This window comes from Crinia signifera, chromosome 1 (assembly GCF_055691185.1).
Source record: "Crinia signifera chromosome 1, ASM5569118v1, whole genome shotgun sequence".
Taxonomy (NCBI): domain Eukaryota; kingdom Metazoa; phylum Chordata; class Amphibia; order Anura; family Myobatrachidae; genus Crinia; species Crinia signifera.
Genome location: NC_139217.1, coordinates 184,151,508 through 184,171,643, shown reverse-complemented (window position 1 = coordinate 184,171,643; position 20,136 = coordinate 184,151,508).

Sequence of the window (20,136 nt, the reverse complement as noted above, 5' to 3'; positions counted from 1 at the left end):
GGGTGCCACCGCTGATCCCATGGCGCACCCTCGCAGCTGCAGGTAGTAACTACCATCGAACAAGAAGAAGTTCCTCTCCAGTGTCAGTTGCAATAGCCTGAGAAACAACTGGTGGTCAAATATCGCAGTGTCCAGCTGTTGATTCAGGAATAATTGTACTGCTTCCAAACCCCCAGCATGGGGTATGGATGTATACAGGGAAGATACATCTAAACAACACATCAGGGTGCCAGGTGGAACTTCAGGAATGTCCAGTAACAGATTTAAAAAGCTTGTAGTATCCTTAAGGAACGATGGTTTAGAGCATAATAATGGCTGGAGAATATAATCGAGCAGCTGTGAAACTGGCTGATAGAGGGAATTTCGAGCAGCAATAATGGGACGGCCCAGTGGATTCCTGACGTCCTTATGTAATTTGGGCAATGTGTACAGCACAGGAACCACCGGAGCCGCCGTCAGAATCCGAGAAGCTGGCTGAGAGTAGCGTGGTCCGGAGTGAAACGCAAGCGGCTGGCGTTGCTAGGCAGCGGCACCGCTTCCTGTGTCTGGATCCATGACGTCATCAGCCTGCGTCCCGGCATCTGCAGCGTGCACCTGGTGAATGGACGCCACAGGGAGTGAGATCTTCTGGTCTAAGGTATTTATGTCAGTGTTGTACTGTGCTTCTGTGCTGTAGTCGTGTTCTGAGGAAGGGGGTCAAACCCCGAAAGCTCATCAATACACGTTTTTGTGTTTACTTACTCTGTCGTTTCCTGAGTGCCTTCTTCCATTGGAGTTGCTGTTTGTATTATTGGTTATGGCACCGGGGCAAGTTGTTTAATATACCAGAGTGCCGGCAGGATTGTACCCGTGTATCTCTGCTGTAGTGATCCTCTCACTGCAGCGTGTGTTGCAGGGCACCTATTTCTGGACATTGTTGAAGCTGCTTTTTCTTAAACCCTCAGCCACCACTGCATTTATTCCCTAGACTGGTATCTGGTTCCATCATGGATACAGCAGGGACATCGTCATCTCAGGATATGACAGGATGTCAAAACCTGTCTATCCCTCCAGGAGTGCTATTCTCCTACACACCTGCAGAGATTAATGAGATACTGTTTGAAGAGGAGCCTGCCCTCATACATGCGGAGGAAAATATCGATGAATTACAACATCATTTGTTCAAATTGCGGAGAAGGGAAATTGACTTTCATCTTCATGGGGCATCCCTGTCCGATTATTTCCGTGCACACAAAATCCCTAGGGGTTTCCGGATTCGGAATATCCCTACTATTGGCCGGCACAACCCGGATTTTGTCCGCAAATGGGTTGGGATCCTGAATAGGGCCTCCCTGGACCTAATGGTCCTGGTCATCGAGGAGTCAGGTCGAGAGCTCCAGATCTCCAAAACTAAAATTGCTGCTTTTCAGACTAGTCATCATGACATTCTGACCAATCCGACTAATGCAGCGAGCTTGAGTAAATTAGAGGAGCAGTGTGATAATTACAGAAGAGAGTTACTTAAATTCAAGAGGAGTAAGCGGCATACAGTTGATGCCGATTACGACGAAAATAAAGTGTATGGTTGGCTATCAGGGGAACAACAACCTAGCCGCTCTGATGGTGGTTACCGTCGACGCAAACCGTGGCAACAAAAGTATCGGAATCGCCAGGCTAATGTGAACGCAGCCAGCGACAGTGAATTCGCCATATCTGAATCCGACGATGCCTCTGACCAGCAAAGTGGCCCTTTAGGCCAGGGGACATCTGCAAGCCGGCGTCAAAGAGGCAGGCCACCCGCAGGGGCGGCCAAAACCGGCGAGGTAAGAAGAAATCCGCCTCGCCAGGTGTTGAACAAGAAACCCTGATTTTCAACCTTTCTGATCGCACTTTAACCTCAACCGAAATATCTGTTCTCTCTATGGGACTCTCTTTTGTACCAACTAATTTTCTGGATGAATTTGACTGGCGCTGTGATCACCACAAGCTGATGAGGAAATTACGGTTAAAAGAGTTCTTTCAGTCTAAACCCCCACAAATTTCTACTGGTGTTTTTGATGAGTTTCTACGCAGCAACTCTGGATCTAAATTTGATCCAATATCGACCAATTCGTCTATCAAAACGTTTGGGAGACTATTGGACGATTCTGTTCACCGTTTTGTGGCAGCTCCGGGTAAGGTTTCGAAGAATCTGACAGTAGAGGAATCTTCGGCCCTCAAACAGCTATGTAGCTATGAGGACATCACCATTAGGCCCGCCGATAAAGGCGGGGCCATCGTGATACAAAATATTGAAGACTACCGCAAAGAAATCTACTCACAATTAGCTGATTCTGCCGTTTACCGGAAGCTCCCTGGGAATCCTACCCAGAAATACCAGAAGGAACTCTCTACTATTCTTTCTACCGCAGTATCTGAGGGCTTATTGCCTGCAAAAGTCCGTGATCGGATTCTGACGGCGGCTCCGGTGGTTCCTGTGCTGTACACATTGCCCAAATTACATAAGGACGTCAGGAATCCACCGGGCCGTCCCATTATTGCTGCTCGAAATTCCCTCTATCAGCCAGTTTCACAGCTGCTCGATTATATTCTCCAGCCATTATTATGCTCTAAACCATCGTTCCTTAAGGATACTACAAGCTTTTTAAATCTGTTACTGGACATTCCTGAAGTTCCACCTGGCACCCTGATGTGTTGTTTAGATGTATCTTCCCTGTATACATCCATACCCCATGCTGGGGGTTTGGAAGCAGTACAATTATTCCTGAATCAACAGCTGGACACTGCGATATTTGACCACCAGTTGTTTCTCAGGCTATTGCAACTGACACTGGAGAGGAACTTCTTCTTGTTCGATGGTAGTTACTACCTGCAGCTGCGAGGGTGCGCCATGGGATCAGCGGTGGCACCCTCGTATGCTAACATCTACATGTTTCGTGAAGAAGACCATTTGTTTTTGCTTAGACCTGATGTGAACAAACATCTGCTCCTGTACACCCGTTACATAGATGACATTTTTGTCCTATGGACGGGTGGACGGGAGCTGTTTGAGTCGCTGATTGCAGAAGTCAACTCTAGTGATTCGGCGATCAAGTTCACCTTTTCTTGTAATGACAGCTGTGCTCAATTTCTAGATGTATCTGTTTCACTGATTGATAACAAAATCACTACTGATGTCTATTACAAGGATGTAGGTAGAAATACCTTCTTACTGGCATCTAGTCATCATCCCCCTGCCCTTAAAAGGTGATTGCCACGCTCCCAGATGATGAGGTTAGCAAGGCTCATCAGTGATCCATCTCTACTGTCTAATCGATTAGATCACCTCATTGGTAAATTTATTGCCAGGGGGTATGATCCTGTTACATTGAGCCAGCAAAAATTGCAGGTAATGTCTATCCCGCGTTCAGATTTGTTGAAACCCAGGAAACCTGATTCTGGTAATGTACTGCCATGGACCAGTATGTATTCAGTGGCAAGTCCTATACTACAATATGCATCTAAGGCCCTTTGGCCTATGGTCAAACATGATCCCGACCTGCCGGGGTTCAAAACTACACGCCCGCTGGCAGCCTTTAAAAGAGGTCGCAACTTACGTGACAGACTGGTGCGTACTGACATTACGGGTCTGAATATACCCAGGCACCCTAATGTCTATACTAAGCCACCAGGCTGTTACAGCTGCTATGATTGCGTGACCTGCAAATATTTGAAGCCATGTAAAAACTTCAAGCATCCCCACACTGAGAAACAGTTCGAGATCCGTCATGTGCTCACCTGTAGAACTGAGTATGTTGTTTACATTTTAGTGTGCCCGTGTGGCCTGTATTATGTGGGCCAGACCACTCAGTCCTTCCGCACTAGAATGGGGTTGCACAGGTCGGCCATCGATCTTGCCTTGGCTGGCAGGTCGATTGACCAACCTGTGGCGCGCCATTTTAAATCTATGGGGCATCCGCTTTCCTCTCTTAAGTACTTCATGATAGATCATATCAAAGATTCCATGCGTGGCGGTGACAGGGCAAAACGCCTGTTAATCACCGAGTCTCGCTGGATCTTTAGATTAAATACCATTGCCCCTAATGGGCTTAACGATAAGATCAGCTGGAATGCGCTTACTTAATCTTTCTGCTATGTGTTAATTGTATGTTCGTCTTGTTGGTCCCTTTTCTATGATTGTAATTTGATGTACTGTATATGCATTAGACTATTGCCATTGTAATGCATCTTTATATTTAGATCTATATTTACTGTTGTTTATCTTGTCTCCTCCCAGGTGGGCGGTTATCAGGGCGGCAACAGTGTCCTGAGAAGCTGGCTGAGAGTAGCGTGGTCCGGAGTGAAACGCAAGCGGCTGGCGTTGCTAGGCAGCGGCACCGCTTCCTGTGTCTGGATCCATGACGTCATCAGCCTGCGTCCCGGCATCTGCAGCGTGCACCTGGTGAATGGACGCCACGGGGAGTGAGATCTTCTGGTCTAAGGTATTTATGTCAGTGTTGTACTGTGCTTCTGTGCTGTAGTCGTGTTCTGAGGAAGGGGGTCAAACCCCGAAAGCTCATCAATACACGTTTTTGTGTTTACTTACTCTGTCGTTTCCTGAGTGCCTTCTTCCATTGGAGTTGCTATATATATATATATATATATATATACAGTTCTGGGGGGGGCGGCACTCCAAGCAACGGTGCAGGTGTCCAACAAAGGGTAAAGAACGCGGTGCCCTTCCAACGGCAGCACTAGGCTGTCAATACAGAGTGGGGATGGATCGGCGGCACTCGCATGAATAAATCAGACCACACCAAGTGGATACCAACGTTTCAAGGCCAAGAGGCCTCTTTATCAAGGTGCAAAATTGTGAACAACATTTCAAACAGTGAATGACAAACTTAAATACCTGCATGGATCCTTGTCGGGACTCGCGGCACGGTCCGGCACCTCCGGCGGCCACTGATGACGTCACCCGAGTTCCGTCCCGGCCGGGAGCCCGAGAGGAATATCCCCACATCTACTGAAAAAGATTAAAACAAATGTGATACATTGCTATGTGTTATCGGGTTGCATACTTGTCACGATTGTTGTGCTGACATATTAAAACAATCTTTAACAAAAAGTGTCAGTGTGCTGTGCAATATCCAGCAGCCGGCTCCAAGATGGCGGCTGTTTTAAAGTGACAGTGCATACATATTAAGTGCAATCGTGCATGAGATAATACACATATAATGAACATACAACATACATATCTATTATAAAAAGAGTTAAAACCGTTATTACAAGGTTGAAAACCAATTTCTATATGGTGCCTAACATATGTCTATGCTTAGGGCTGTGTCTATGGGATACTATGGAAATAGAGAATCCCCCTTGTTACTCAGTCAATTGACTACGCTGGGCTCTTATCATGTAAAAAATTATTATTATATTTGAACACAATGGTGCTCATGATAATGCTGCTGGGAGAATGGATGACGGGCTACTATGAATCCATCTGCTGGCATAATGCTTATAAAAAATGTGATAGACCTGCATGTTCGTTTAGTCCTCTGGGAGCCAAGGTATCTAACCGAAAGATCCATCGGCTCTCCTGACCACATCCAATTATACCATGAGTGGCTCAATCTCAGGAGAAGAGAGATGGACTATTATTATCATGGGGTCACCCTGTCGGACTACGTCCGGGACAAAAAGATACCGCGGGGCTTTAGGGTTAAAAATGTCCCCACTATAGGACGTTACAGCATACCTTTCTGTAAAGTTTGGACGGCCATCCTGAACAAATGTTCATTCGATCTGATGGTGGCCGTCATAGAAGAAGTAACAAGAGAACTAGCTTCCATTCGCAGCAAACTGACAGAATTTGACAATCTGCATCGTCCGACTTTGACGAATGATACTGAAACTAACTGGATGGAGAAGCTCACCCTACAGGTGGATAAGTACAAAAAAGAACTTATTGCGTACAAAAAAAACAAGAAGGACCGCGTTAACCTGGACTACGATAAGCATATGGTGTACCCCTGGCTAACAGGAGGCGACACAATTACCCGCCCATTCCGTAAGCGGACTCAAGTTCGTTTCAATAGAAGAGGTGGAGATGCGGAATCATCACGAGACGACAATTCCTCTAACAGCGACATTGACCAGTCTAATACCAACCCAGGTCTCCCCCCTTTAGGGGTACGCAACACATCAAATCCAGATCCCGGCAATTCACACGCCGTGGGGGGCAGAATAAGAGGTCGGGGTACCAAAACCCGGTTCCAACCCTCCCGTCAAATAAGGAAATAATATTCAATTTATCATCTCGTCCACTGACCCACATGGAAATACAGGTACTATCTAAAGGGTTAAAGTTTGTCCCGACTACTAAAACTGATCCCTTTATGGTGAAAGTTGAACAGTTCAAACTAAATCGACAATTAAAATTGAGGGAATTTTTTCAATCAAAACCCCCCGATCAACTTTCAGAGACAGCACCCTTACCATTTCCTAAAGTTTTAAAAAAGAAATCAAAATTTGAGCCACAAACATTTAATCCCTCTATAAGGACGTTTACAAGACTTGTGGAACAGGATATCGGTACAGTACTTAATAATCCGCAGCCCATCAGGTCTAACCTCTCCAAACCAGAATGGCAAGCCCTAAAAAACTTGAGCAATGACTGTTCCATAGTCATCCGCCCCGCCGACAAAGGCGGGGGGACAGTCATTATGGATACTAAGGACTATGTCCAAGAACTGAGTGGCCAGTTACAGGATGGGGACACCTATCAGGTGTTACCAAAGGACCCCACGATTCCATACAAGTCTGAATTGGACTCAATTTTGAACAAGGCAGTCATTGACGGCATTATTGACACCAGTACTAGAGAAGCGCTAACTGTCAATCATCCCATTGTTCCCATCATGTATTCCATCCCCAAAGTCCATAAGAATGCCCAGAAACCCCCGGGCAGACCAATCATCTCTGCTCGGGGGTCTCTTTACCAGGCGGTTTCTATTTACTTGGACCATTTCTTACAGCCCTGTGTCCAAAGTGATAGTTCTTTTTTGAAAGATACCAACTCTTTATTACAGAGACTATCGGCCATCACGGAGCTCCCTTCAGATTGTGTAATGGCGACTGTTGACGTCTCCAGTTTATACACCGTAATTCCACACCAGGCAGGGTTGGATGCGGTAGAAAAACTTATCTCCAATAACAGCTTATACACGGGCCCATCCATTCCGTTCTTTTTGAAATTGCTAGAATTAACATTGAAAAGGAATTATTTTCGTTTTAATGGTAAATTCTTCCTACAACTGAGGGGATGTGCGATGGGGTCCTCAGTGGCCCCATCGCTAGCCAACTCCTACATGTTTGTAGTAGAACAGGAATTATTCACCCACAATGCACTGGTGCAAGACAAATTAACGGTGTATTTGAGATACATAGATGATCTCCTGATCTTTTGGTCAGGAGATCATAAAGAGCTGGAAAATTTGATACTTTGCCACAATGATACAGGATCACCTGTTAAATTTACATACCAACTCAGTACACAATCTGTCCATTATTTGGACGTTCACATCAAGATACAGGATGGTCAGATTATTACATCTCTTTTCACAAAAGCAACAGATAGGAACAATACACTGTTGGCCAGCAGCTTCCATCCCACGCCACTTAAAAAAGGATTACCTTTTTCGCAGATGTTGCGGGCCCGCCGCATCTGCAGTGAACCTGACGACTTGGAAGAGACCCTTACTAAGATGTGCGATAAATTCGCAACACGAGGGTACCTAATGAAAGAATTAGAGGCCACTAAAAATAGAGTGTTAGAGATGACTAGAGAGGAAGCATTAATTCCCAAATCCAATCAACGATCCACAGAAGACAAGATCATCTGGGTCAATAAATTTCATCCAGCTAGCGCCAACATTAAACAAGTAGTCAATTCACATTGGCCCATCATAACATCAGACACCAGCCTACCCTCATTGCAAGCCAAAAAGGTCCTAAGTTCCTATACACGGGGCAAAAATCTGAAAGACTTTTTAGTCAAAAACGATGTAACCTTTCCACTCCCCACTAACCCCACGTTTTTGGGAAAACCTAAAATGGGGTGCTACAGGTGCTGCGGTTGCACCACCTGCAGCTTCATGACCCCGGGGGATACTTTTCATCATCCCTATTCGGGAAAAAAATTTAAAATCAAGCACAGAGTAGGATGTTCCACCAAGTTCGTGGTTTATTTGATCAGCTGTCCCTGCGGTCTCCACTATGTGGGGAAGACCGATCGGACCTTCAAAGAGAGGGCAGCTGGTCATCGATCCGCCATTAAGTCAGCCGTCAACTTGGGTCATAGCGACCAACCAGTTGCCAGACATTTTGCAGAGGCCAGACACAGTATAACATCTGTCAGATATCGCATAATAGACCACGTCCCCCCACTGTCCAGAGGGGGTGACAGATCCCTGCGGTTACTCCAAATGGAGAGCCGATGGATCTTTCGGTTAGATACCTTGGCTCCCAGAGGACTAAACGAACATGCAGGTCTATCACATTTTTTATAAGCATTATGCCAGCAGATGGATTCATAGTAGCCCGTCATCCATTCTCCCAGCAGCATTATCATGAGCACCATTGTGTTCAAATATAATAATAATTTTTTACATGATAAGAGCCCAGCGTAGTCAATTGACTGAGTAACAAGGGGGATTCTCTATTTCCATAGTATCCCATAGACACAGCCCTAAGCATAGACATATGTTAGGCACCATATAGAAATTGGTTTTCAACCTTGTAATAACGGTTTTAACTCTTTTTATAATAGATATGTATGTTGTATGTTCATTATATGTGTATTATCTCATGCACGATTGCACTTAATATGTATGCACTGTCACTTTAAAACAGCCGCCATCTTGGAGCCGGCTGCTGGATATTGCACAGCACACTGACACTTTTTGTTAAAGATTGTTTTAATATGTCAGCACAACAATCGTGACAAGTATGCAACCCGATAACACATAGCAATGTATCACATTTGTTTTAATCTTTTTCAGTAGATGTGGGGATATTCCTCTCGGGCTCCCGGCCGGGACGGAACTCGGGTGACGTCATCAGTGGCCGCCGGAGGTGCCGGACCGTGCCGCGAGTCCCGACAAGGATCCATGCAGGTATTTAAGTTTGTCATTCACTGTTTGAAATGTTGTTCACAATTTTGCACCTTGATAAAGAGGCCTCTTGGCCTTGAAACGTTGGTATCCACTTGGTGTGGTCTGATTTATTCATGCGAGTGCCGCCGATCCATCCCCACTCTATATATATATATATATATATATATATATACACAGCCTGAGATATTCGGCACTCAGATACTGAGATACTCCGGCTACGTTTAAAGCAATGTATTAATGTATTGTCCTTTAATAAAGGTAACTCTGGGTCTGAGTTAATAATGGGCCATAAACACTTAGCATTTCCTAAAATCTTCTTGCTGGCTGTTGAATACTCTGTGACAAAAATGGTATTGTTTGCAAGGCTCTTTTTTGGTTTAAGTGTACGCAATTCCAACTTAGGTATTTTCTTAACTTTCTCCACCGCTGTGCGAATCGTCTTAGAGGAATATCCCCGTTGCAGGAATTTATTCGACATAGTTGTTAACTGTATGTCCTCCTCCTTCGGGCCACTACAGATCCTGCGGACCCTGCACATCTGGGAGAATGGTAATGCCTCCTTAAGGGGCTCTGGGTGAAAACTTGTAGCCAAAAGCAATGAATTTCCATCAGTTGGTTTGCTAAATAAAGTAGTAGCCATCATCCCATCCTTCAATGTGACCCTTACATCCAAAAATAATATATCACAGTCACTAATGGTGTAGGTGAATTTTATATGGTCATCTTGGATATTGATGGTGTCCATGATCCTGATAAAATCAGATTCTGTCCCCCTCCAGATGATGAAGACATCATCGATAAATCATTTGAAAAAAGTGCAATAATCAGCAAATTCAGGGTTCTTGAAAAACAAGTCTTGTTCAATTTGGAACATAAAACAGTTTGCATACATAGGTGCAACGCAAGCACCCATCGCACATCTACGTATTTGAATATAGATGTTTTCCTGAAAGATAAAATAATTCCTAGTCAATATTACAGTAGCTCAAGCAATGTCAGCAGCAGGTTAACATCCGGACCTTTATACAGGGGGTTATTGGTCAGTAATCTTTTGGTAGCCTGTACACCTCGGTCATGTGGTATACTAGTGTACAGGCTAACCACATTTATTGTGAACAAATAGTGCTTCCCCCCAGTAAGATCCACCTTCGCAAGCTCATTAAGGAACATTGTTGTATCCTGTAGATAGGTGTGTTCAGCCTGGATCACGGGCTGTAAAAATGTGTCCAGGTATTTTGACACATCATACAGATATGAGCCCCTACCCGACACAATCGGCCTGCCAGGCGGTTTTTCAAGATTTGTATGTATCTTGGGGATTAGATACAGGACCGGGACCAGCGGGGTTCTATTGAGTAAAGAAGCTTACTCTTTTTTTGAGATTGTCTTCTCCAGTGCTTTTTTGAGAATGCTATCTAGTTCCACAAGGAATTGCTGGGTCGGATATCCCTGTAATTTGCGATAAACTTGCGTGTCATTAAGTTGATTATATGCTTCCTCCAAATAGTCCTTGGAATTCAAAACCACTATCCCTCCCCCCTTATCTGCGGGGCGGATTGTAATTTCATCCTTTTTGGACAGTGTATTCATGGCCTCCCTTTCAGCAAATCTGAGGTTACAACGTCCAGTGTATTTTACCTTGGCCGTATTTTCAATAGTAGCAGCCATGGAGGTAGTAAAAGCTCTAATGGACGGACTGCTTGAGGGAGGATCAAACAAATTTTTAGATTTTAATATACTGTAGGTTTGGAGGAGTCTCTATCAACAGTACCGGTGTTCTCCTGTTTGCCGTAGAATTCTTTGAGCCTGTAAATTTCTCCATTGTGAGACGAATAAAGGAATTCTATCTAATTGTCTATTAAAATGACTTTGTCTATTAAAATCTTACTCTGGAAGGGATCATATTTATTAGTGGGTACAAAACCAAAACCTCCCTTAAGTGCTGCCAGTTCATTATCATTTAAAGAAAAATCGGAAAGGTTGTAGATCACTTTTCCCCTCTGCTTGCTGCTTTCTGCTTTTGCAATGCAGACATTCTATCCCACTCATCTTGTATAGGATTTACCAGAGGGCCTCCCTTTGCCCTGGTAGATACCCCTAAAGGGGGTCTCGAGATGGTAGCGGCTCCACGCTGATTGTCTCCTTCACTGTTAGATGTTTCTGATGTATCCGTGTCCAGTGGGAACCTTCTATTGGTTCTCTGGCGAAACTTATTTTGGCGGTAATTGCGTGTGGTCCCGCTTGTCCACTGATAAACCTTTTTATCCTCGCAGTCTTTATTGACCAGAGATAATTTATTTTTCTTGAATGTAACTAGCTCCTGCAGGTACTTTTTAATCTGTGTCTCCAATTTCTCGATAAAGTTTTCAGTTTGTCTTGTTGGAGAGTATTCAGATGTGCTAGTTTATATGTGGCGATCTTGTCTTTGACCAATTTGCATTCACGTGTAGATTCCTCTATTACAAGGAGAATCAGATCAAAATATGCACGATTCAATATTGTAGCCCACTTTCTGCAAAACTCAGCGTTATTACGGCCTATGGTGGGCACATTTTTTATCCTAAAGCCCCTCGGGATTTTCTTTTCAATACAGTACTCCGGCAATGGGATGCCATGTAGATCAAAGTCGATCTCCCGTTTTCGCATTCGCAGAAGGTTTTGATAGATATGCTGGGCCGATATATCCGCTGTTAATAGACATTTGTCTCTCCTCAGGATACTTTCTACCTCTATTTCTGAGAACGTATATTGGCCAGTCCAATTCAAATAATCCTGTAGGTGCAGTAGCCCCCTGAGACATCCCCATCTCCATAATTGCAGGTAATGATGCCCACATGTGAATTTCCACACAACAATTGTGCTCCACCACCAAGGCTTCAGATGATGGTAATTTTCAAAGCGGGGGTGCCATAACAGTGTGAAAACACTAATAATTACAGTCCGAGATATTCGGCACTCAGCCCTCAGCAAGCAGTAGACTCCAGGTGCCCTCCTATGAATTTTCAGCTAAAAAGGCACCCAATGTTCGCAGAACTGGCCAGGAGCTGCGTGGCCTATTGAAGTAGAACTAGTGGCGGTGCTATGGGGCACCGCCACTAGGGCCAGCTCTGGACCACATTGAAAACAAATGCAGTAGGAAATCACCCATGGCAACAAGCATGTACTGTACAGCATAGTTGCCTACCCTCCTGCATTCTGCAGGAGACTCCCTGAAATACTGTAGCAGCAATCTCCCTCATTAGTCTAGCAATCTCCCTCATTTCACCTAACCCAGATTACATTGTTAAATGTTTTGGGGGAAAAAGGAATGAGAGAACTGTACTGTACATTTACTGTACATTGAATCATCAGCGCCATTTCCCTGCACTTTACCACGTACTGTATAGTACTGTAGCTCTTACTAACTGCTTTGGGGGTCATCTACATTTGGATATAATATACTGTAGATTATAAAATGACTATTTTAAAAGATTCCTCTCAGTACACACCCACGCTTCTACTGTACTGTAGGTGCCATATTCACAATCTCTTTTCACAATATCTCCATATACAGTATGGAACTAGACGGGCCCTTTGGGTGGAGCATGACATGCCCTCTCAACCTGTGCAAAATTCTACTACAGTACCAACTACTGTACAGTATATTCTCCCTGAAACTCATTTTCAAAAGTAGGCAAGTACTGTATGCTTTACAGTAATCAGCACATTAAAACCAAATAGGAAATCCTCTCCTTCAAAGAGATGGGATCATGCTCGTGCCGGTGGTGTGAGAGAGGCGCTGACTAGGCTTGCCAGAGACAATAAATTATTTACTGTAGTTCCTGCGCTTCATGCACGCGCTGCAGCACAACTTTTACGCATGCGCAAAGAGGTTTTCAAAAGTGACATCTGGTGGATGATCGCTGGTATTGCACTCATCCAGAGACGCCACGGCGAATCGCCAAGCATTTAGATGTATTGCGATGGCGGGCGCCGTTGCCAGCCATGGCCAGCGATGGCCAGCTGGCGGAACTCTCGCCATAGGTAGCAAGGATGGGACCTACTCCATCTGTATGATGTGCAAGCAGTTGGCAGGTGTCCATGAAAACCAGTTGTTAGTGTAGGACTTGCAGTTAAATGGGGTCACTTGGCGATGGGCTGCAAGCTTAAATGCATTGATCAATTCATGAACTAAAACCCCATTATTTATTTAATCAATTATTTGAATGTTAAGGTGACTTTATTATATTTCAAGTGGATCTTGAAATATAATAAAGCACTCTGGTTTTAAGATCATACATTGTATTGGGTCACTGTATTCTGTACCATTGATATTAGTGGTGAGAATTTTGTTAGGTGGTGAAAGCGCTCTCTATACTTTCTGTTCCTATTTCCACTTTGCCTCCCACTAACAGGGGGGTCTATAGAGTAGCTGCTTACATAAAAGGGCGCACGTGGGGTCATTCTTTGTTTTATGTATATATGTATATATAATGTCAGACAATAAGCTTGGTCTTACTGTGGTAGCTGATTAGGTTAGGAGGTAAGATTTTTAGAAGTGAGAGATGTTGCATTTGGAAACCAATAAGATACTACTTGTTTTTAATCTAGCACGGTGATGGCTACTCTTGACACTCCAGCTTTTGTTGAACTACTGAACTACACATCCCAGCATGCCCTGCATCAGTTTTAGCATGGCCAAATAGTATAGTAAAACTGTAGCAGGGCATGCTGGGATGTGTAGTTCAACAACAGATGGAGTGTCAAGATTAGCCATCACTGATCTTGCACCTTCTTGAGCATAATAGCTAGAATCTGATTGGTTAATATGGGCAACATCTTTCATTTACAAAAACTCCTATTTTAGTAAATTAACCCTTAGGTATCCATTGTTGTGTCACTTTGCCTTTTAGTAAGAAAATTATCAGGGAATACAGCATATTTGTTTTAACTGGTGTAAACTAGATTGGATGTGTGCACCGGTCACTTACAGTATATCTCAAGGAAGAATGGTATTCTTCACTTAATCTGTTCTAGTAAGTTTGCTTTTTAAGTCCGCTTGTAACATAGTCATGGACTTAATTAGTCCATAATAAGTTACATTGTTAATTTCACTCAAGAGAAATCTCACTGACTGTGTAATAGCTGTGTACATTTTCAAACCTTCTATATTACATTGTTTTCTTCCTCTTCTCCCCAAAGCAATCAGCTATATTGGTGCACTTGGCGCTGTGCTGCTGACCTGTTAATGCTGTTTATGTATCATTTGTTTTATTTCATTAATCTGACACTTTTTTGTGTTTTTAGAACGAGAGTGACGCCCAACCTTTCTGCGCCATAGCAATACTCCGGAGACAATTACTCTTTGAATTGCTGCTTTCAAAGTTTACACCAAGTTATTTGCAATTACTTATATTGGGAAATTCACAAAAGTCCATGTTTGCCAGAGACAAAATTCTATCAACATTGTTAAAATTACAAAAGTCCCCAAGGTGTGAGAGTCAGTCTGCACAACAAGAACTGCATAGTTATCCCATGTTGTTAGGATACAAACGAAATAAGTGAGCAATGGCCCTCTGTTATTACGCCCCATTAACTCTATAGAAACATACAGTACACCTTAAACAGAGGTGGATTTAGACTTATTGATGCCCTAAGAAAGATACCAATTTAGATTCCCATCCCTCAAAAATCTGTATCATTCTATCCTGATGTATGCCTAGAGATCTAGAAGGGTGGATCTTTTGATATTCAACTTTGAGTTTAGAATCTAATTCCTTTTGTGGTCGCATAGCCTGGTGTTTGAGTCTAGTGCCTACTTGTATCGCAGTGCCCAGTACTACTGCCTTAAGGGCCCACCAAAAGGTGGTGATGGAGGTATCAGCTGGAGAATTGGTAGCCATATAGGTAGAGATGCTATCAATAATTGCCTTTCTAGAAATAGCGTCCAATAGGAGATGTGGGCATAGGTGCCAGGACCTGGGGGATAGGAATTGGTGAGAAATAGTGGGTTGTAATTCTAATTATGGGTACTATTGTGTGGCCACACCACTTGTAGTGAGACCACACCCTTTTTTGCACTGTGTGTCTACAGCATGCTTTGTTCTTTTCACAGGTGTGTCAGGTGGGTCATAACTATATAGTTTGCAGGGGGGGGGGGGGTAACTGAACACCCTAGAACCCATACTGGCTCTTACTAATGGGTGGTGGCTGAGAAAATGAGTTTCACCGCCTCTCCAGAATCACTTTAAGCACTGGTCCTGACTTTTGAGGTCTAGTAGCTAAAAACATGGATAGGTTTCTGATTATCTTCTTGTACAGATGGAGCTGCTCTCATCAGAGTGGCTCGACCGCCATCCACCGAATAGGGCGCACACATGTCGAGATGCTCGTGTGCCCCATTCTCAGCAATGGATGCACGAGCGTGTGGGATACCAGCGGATCGTGTGCCAGCGGACGCGCAGAGAATGGCCCCATCTGTAGCTATAAACTTTGAATAGGCTGTGAATTTCTTGTATTGTCCTGTCTCTTGGTGGAACTAGAAAGTTGCCCAAGTACAACAATATGGTTTGGGCTCCCCACTAAAATGCAAACACTATGCAACAGAAAAAAAAAAAAAAAAAATATTTTCTTTTAGATTCAATACTAGATTTGACAGTGTTATAAATGCAATAAAAATTTAATTGTGACCTCCGGTGTCCACATTTTGTCTTTTTTAGCAGATATGTGCAGAGCCAGACATAACCCCCCCCCCACACACACACACATTTAATTATCCCTTATGCTGACACTTTTTTTCATGACCCACTGTGTTGTAGATACTGACATGTTTCTGCTTCTCACTAATCAATCCCCCTTTCTCAATAGCTCCATTCTACGTTGCTTCTCACCAGCACCATCCCTCCTGCTTCTCACCAATGCCATCCCTCCCACTTCTCACCAGCACCATCCCTCCTGCTTCTCACCAATGCCATCCCTCCCACTTCTCAACAGTGCCATTCCCTCCTGCTTCTCACCAACCAATCCCTCTTTCTCACCAGTACAATTGCCACTTGTTTCTCACCAACTAATCCTTATTTCTCACCAGTGACATTCTTTCTTGCTTTTTACTAGTGCCATCCAATCTTTATTTCTGTCCAAGGCCATTACTCTTGCTTCTCACAAAAAACATCCTTTCTGCTTCTCAGCAGCCCATCCCTCTTCCTTACCAGTGCTGATCCCTCCTGCTTCCAACAAGTTCCATTCCTTCCTGCCTTTCACCAGTGCCTTTACTTTAACATCTCATCATCATTTCAGCTGAATCTGTGAAGTTAACAAACCCTTGTCTGTTGAGCACCAGTCAACTTAAGCCTGAGTTACTGACCACACTTTTATATGTATTCTTTTACAACCCCCTTGCCAGTGGTGGGATCAGTGTGAGGGAAGTCAACTTCATAAGTGTCCTGATGGGGAGGTTCTTCTGTGCCTTATTCATGAGTGAAGAGGAAGATGTTTTTTTTTTCCACATGAAGAGGAGGAGTCTACGGTAGCCAGCTTCTGTGAATGGTGAGAGCCATATTAACAGCATGTTTATCTAACAATCTTTGTGCTGCATTTTAGTTGCACCAATAAGTAATAGAAAAACACTTTTCAACTTTAGCAGAGGAATATTGATTCTAAAGGTGAACTCTCAGCAATCATGGTCTGACGGTCAACTTTTTAACATTTAATTTAATGGATTATACTTCTAGTTATTTGAATATATTTATCTTTGTTTTTATTGATCTTGTTTTATAATAATATTTTCAACCTAATATAAATGAATGATAATAATTCATAAGGATATTTTATATTGTTTGCATTTGTTTTAAATCATTTCTTTTCTTTACAGTTTCCACTTTTTAGATGTTAGAAGTGCACTGTTTTTTTTTTCCAAAATATATTTTATTGAGCCTCAATAAGCAAAAACAATACATCAAACAGTATATGGTGATATACAAAATGTCAATGAGGATCAAGAGCCTTTTTCAATATTTTCTAAACAAAAACACTATAGAGTAGATAAAATAGTTATCTTCTATTTGGATAAAATAGGAATGGGAGGTGCTTTCTATAGCTCCTAAGGAGCAAAGAGGAGAAAATATCTCTAAACAATCTCCTCAACATAGATATATGAACTCTACAGTGTTAAAATTAAAATAAGAACATAACAGTAAAATAAATAAAAGAGAAAAAAAATTCTTGTAGTAGTCAAATATTGACAAAGTGACTTAAAGAACAATATAACAAAGTACTTGCCCAACAACCGACCTGGGCCGCCGACCCAAGCAGTGCACTGTTATATATTTCTCTTTTGTTAATGCTGTCGACCTGCACAGCAGCTAAAAGTGATCATTAAATCACTCACAATGTCAGTGTTTCAGTTAGGTTTAAACTGTTTTGTGTAAAATTTTGCTACCAACTATAATCTCCCTGAAACTAATTTTCAAAAGTAGGCAAGTATGTATCAGCATCTACAGTATACTGTGGCTAAGATAAGAATCTACATGTTTTATGGCTACACGTATCATAAAAGATTTAACTAGGTGATAATGAAAAATAGTTTTTATCAATATATGTTCATAAAGGATGAGGAATTTGTGTCTTTATATATTTTTTAAAAAGTATTACTTGGGGATTTAACTCAATTGAGACTTGCCGAGAATGTTGGAGATTCAGTAATTAGGTGGAGTACTGAGAACTCTGGGGATTACTTGTCATACATATTAAAAAAATGAAGATAAAACTCAGAGAAATATATTTATGTCTAGCGTACTGTAGATGAAACGCATGGGGAAACAGAACAGAGCTAGACATGCTGACAGCTGCAAGACATGTATAATTATCTGTACAACAGTATATATACAGAAATATTTATTAAATTAACTAAAAGTGTGGTTCATATGTTACTTGAGTAATACACAGTAGTATACCCTATTTAAAATAACAGAATACTTTGAGGTACAGTATCAGGACTGTGGTGAAAGGAATGCCATCTCTAGGTTGATTTAATTGTTTCTGCCTCCTGCCAGGGAGTCTAGATAGTTGTGAGATAAACATTCCTCCCCCCCCCCCCGATGCACTCACTCCTCTCGCTTATGAGAAGGGGAAGGGCCCTCACAGGTGACATTAGAGGGTTCTTTAGCCAACTTGGATCTAGCATCTACCCTCCTGCAAGTGACAGCGTACAAGGTTATACTTTATTTAAACAAAAGAGAAATTAATGTAAATGGGAGAACAATTTTTGGTATTTGTGTAGTTTCATGGCGGCAGTTTACTCTACGTTTGAAGCTACGCTATTAGCGTAGCCCAATGGCTGCCTTACTTGTGTAGTTTCACGGTGGCAGCCTAAGCCTCACTATCAGCGTAGCCCAATGGCTGCCTTACTTGTGTAGTTTCACAGCGGCAGCCTAAGCTACGTTATCAGCGTGGGCTGGGGCCGTGAACCTACACAAGTACACAAGGTGCTACAGAACCCCTAACCCTGTAGGCAGGGTTGCTGTACCCTGCCGTAAAAGCCACTCAGATGGAGGAGCGTCTCATTGCTGGAGCGTCTGAGATGCTCCTGCATGTCAAACAGATGGAGCACCTCTCCCCCGGCGCCAGCATGATCCCTTCTCCACCAAAGAGAGGGGATCATACTGGTGCAGGCAGTGTGAGAGGCATTAAGTAGGCTTGCCATGGACGCAGGGGACAGAGATGCAGTTCCCGGCAACAGTACGGTAGTTACTTGTGTAGTTTCATGGCGCCAGCCTACGCTGATAATGTAGCCAGGGATGCCCAAGCGGCCGCGGGAACACTACATCCCAGTCTCTCGGTGGGGGCGCTGGGTGTCCCTGCCCATCTCCACTTCAGGGAGATGGGCAGGGTTAAGGGGGCGCTCGGGGTACCTGCGGCGATGAGCCAGATTTTAGGAAGGCTGATTTTGTAGAGATGGGAAACTCTGTAAGGGATTCTTTGGCAGAGTGGAAGAACTTGGAAGGAGTGCAGGATAAGTGGGAAAAATTAAAAAGTGCAATTCTAAAAGCAACAGAAGTTTGTGTCAAAAGAGTTAGGAAAAACACAAGAAAAAGAAAGCCATTGTGGTTTGCAAAAGAAGTAGCAAGTATTGTGAAAGCAAAAAAGCTGGCCTTTAAGAAATTTAAGCAGACGCAGAAGAATGAGGACAAAGAGGTGTATCTTGTTAGACAGAAGGAGGCTAAGAAGGTAATCAGATGTGCAAAAGCACAGGCTAAAAAGAAAATGGCATAGTCAGTGGGTAAAGGGGGGAAAACTTTTTTTAGGTATATAAGTGAAAGGAGAAAAACAAAAAGTGGAATAATTAGACTGAAGACAGAGAGTGGAAGTTTTCTTGAGGGGGACAATGTAATAGCAGATAATATTAATAATTATTTCTGCTCAGTATTCACTGCTGAAAGAGAGGGGAAGGGGCCACAGTTAAGTTGCAAGTATAGTCAGAAAACTGAGGGAGAGACAAGTACATTTACAGAGGAGAAGGTCCTCACAGAACTCTCAAAACTGAAAGTGAATAAATCAATGGGGCCAGATGGGATACATCCAAGGATACTAAAAGAGCTTAAAGGGGAGCTGGTAAAACCAATAACAGAATTATTCAACCAGTCACTAGCTACTGGAGTAATCCCAGAGGACTGGAAAACAGCGAATGTAGTCCCACTGCACAAAAGTGGAAGCAAGGAAGAGGTAAGCAACTATCGACCAGTGAGCCTTACATCAGTAGTAGGGAAATTGATGGAAACACTCTTAAAACAAAGAGTTGTAGAATATCTCAAAACCAGCAATTTACAGGATCCGAAACAGCATGGGTTTACTGGGGGAAGATCATGTCAAACAAATCTTATTGACTTTTTTGACTGGGTGACTAAAGTAATAGATCAAGGTGGGGCTGTAGATGTAGCTTATCTAGACTTTAGTAAAGCTTTTGACACTGTCCCACATCGCAGACTGTTAAATAAACTTGAAAGCTTGGGATTGGATTCTAAGATAG